General features: G+C 31.4%; 1 long non-coding RNA gene across 5 annotated transcripts in view; it reads right to left on the bottom strand.

Moving 5' to 3' along the window:
• Nucleotides 1-1,481, bottom strand: part of LOC106778744 — a 17,316-nt gene extending 15,835 nt beyond the window's left edge. For 2 of the 5 annotated variants that reach the window (XR_002666274.1, XR_002666276.1), the window contains exons 1-3: nucleotides 1,241-1,481; nucleotides 639-730; nucleotides 233-402 (exon numbers count right to left, since the gene is read on the bottom strand). This is a non-coding gene — a long non-coding RNA (uncharacterized LOC106778744). The remainder of the gene's footprint in view (nucleotides 1-232; nucleotides 403-638; nucleotides 731-1,240) is intronic. The other 3 variants (XR_002666273.1, XR_001377103.2, XR_002666275.1) reach the window with 3 other exon arrangements.
• Nucleotides 1,482-1,932: the final 451 nt, after the last annotated feature.

The following is a 1,932-nucleotide window of genomic DNA, read 5'->3' as shown; positions in this document are numbered from 1 at the left end:
GAAAAAATAGGATTAAATTAAAAAAATCAACAAAGTTATATTTCAATATGTCACAAAATGAATGGAGGGGGCTGAAATGATCCAATAAAGAGAAACAGAAGAAAAAAGACATACAAAGAGCTTCGAGCAGAACATTAACCGTTATTCAAGTCAAAGATTCAAGGTCTTGCAACATAACAATTAAAAAGAGAAAGGGTGGGGAAAGAATGAAGCACTAAATAAGTTTCTTTACCCGAGCCTCCAAAGAAGTCTCTTTCTTGCTTTAAGTTCATCCTTGAAAGCTAAAGGAGTAGAAGATCATAATGTTTTCTTAATGGACTTTATCTTTGCGTTGAGTTCTTGCTTCCTCTGTTATGTTTTATAAGGGTTGATTTCGCAATTTCATGATGAGCTGCTTTGAATCTGATAAAGAAAAAAATTTAAATGATGATTGTGTTATCAAGAAAGATTTAGATCAACTGAGTTGGACAATAACAAAAATATTTTAAACACAATCATACAAAATATCATATTCATCAGAAGTAACCCTATACTTTATAGAGATAGCAACTGATTTACATAACCTCATCACAATATATAACACCCAACCCCACAAAAATAACAACACACATCTCTTGCCTTCATAAATTTAAACAAACCTTAAGATCAGGAATGACACAATCGGCTTGGAACTGAAAAAAGGAATTTCAAATCAATTTTTCAGGATCACCATCTTCACACCAGCTTGGAACTGAAAAAAGGAATTATGAATCAATTTTTCAAGATCACCATCTTCCCACCCCATTTGATTTAAAATCATGTTGCGCTTAAATGGAAGGCAGAGGCAAGTGAAGGCCAATGTGAATGTCAGAATAAAGATAATTTATTTATGCAAGCTATAATATGAAATCAAGAATAGCCCTCTGATTATCTCACAACCCACAATTGGCTCACACAACTATCAATCCTCTAACCAGTCCCAAAATCACTCAAACAGAATAAACCCATGTTACCTTGAACTAAATACACAACTATATCACCTTGAACAAATGGATCAAGGGAGACAAAGAAAATGTTCTAGCATTAAAATATTATGATCCATAGTCTACACAAAAATATATACAGGAACAAAAGCAACAGGAAGAAACCAAGTTATTCCCATCGTATGAAAGGGCTCATCCAAAAGAATAAAAAAGATTGAATACACTGTATAACTTAAACAACATAATATGAAAGAAGAAGAGGGATTCATCGCACTCACAATAATACGATGAACAATACCCAAATTTCACCACACTATAATCGTTTTCGAGTTCTCGCCTTCGTGCACCACATCAATCTCGCACTCTTTTTGATTTAGGGTTTCTGGAGCACCAAAGAGAAGGGGATTTTGTGTTTAATTTAGGGTTTGTGGAACGAGAGAGAGAAAGGGTGTTGCATTTCAGAGAATCATGGAACTACTGCCTTCACTGCTAAGAAAGGATTGTTTTTTAAAGAAGCTACTGCCTTTGTGCAATTCCCAAATTACCCTTAATAGCCTTTACTGCTAAGAAAGGATTGTTTTTTAAAGAAGCCACTCCCTTTGTGAAATTCCCAAATTACCCTTAATAAGATTCAAGAAAATTGAGGTCCATAGCGTGTCAAAAGTAAAAACCGTGCAAAGTATTCTTTCTCTTTAAGTTATTATGTTTCAACTATATTCTTAAACCCACATTTTATATTCAATTAATTAATTATTTATTTATTTTTCACTACAAAAAACATATACTCTACTTTTTAATTATGTATTAAAATAAAACTAAATTCGTTATATTTTATTATAGCTTTTTTTTTAAGTAACGGATATGTTTAAAGTCTTTAATTTTATGAAGTTTAACTATTTTGTAAAATAAAAAATTTGAAGATTGAATGAATAATTATTACATATAATTTAAAGATTGAATAGATAATTAT

Source organism: Vigna radiata, unplaced genomic scaffold (assembly GCF_000741045.1).
Source record: "Vigna radiata var. radiata cultivar VC1973A unplaced genomic scaffold, Vradiata_ver6 scaffold_348, whole genome shotgun sequence".
Classification (NCBI taxonomy): Eukaryota; Viridiplantae; Streptophyta; class Magnoliopsida; order Fabales; family Fabaceae; genus Vigna; species Vigna radiata.
This window is presented reverse-complemented; position numbering and strand designations above follow the sequence as displayed.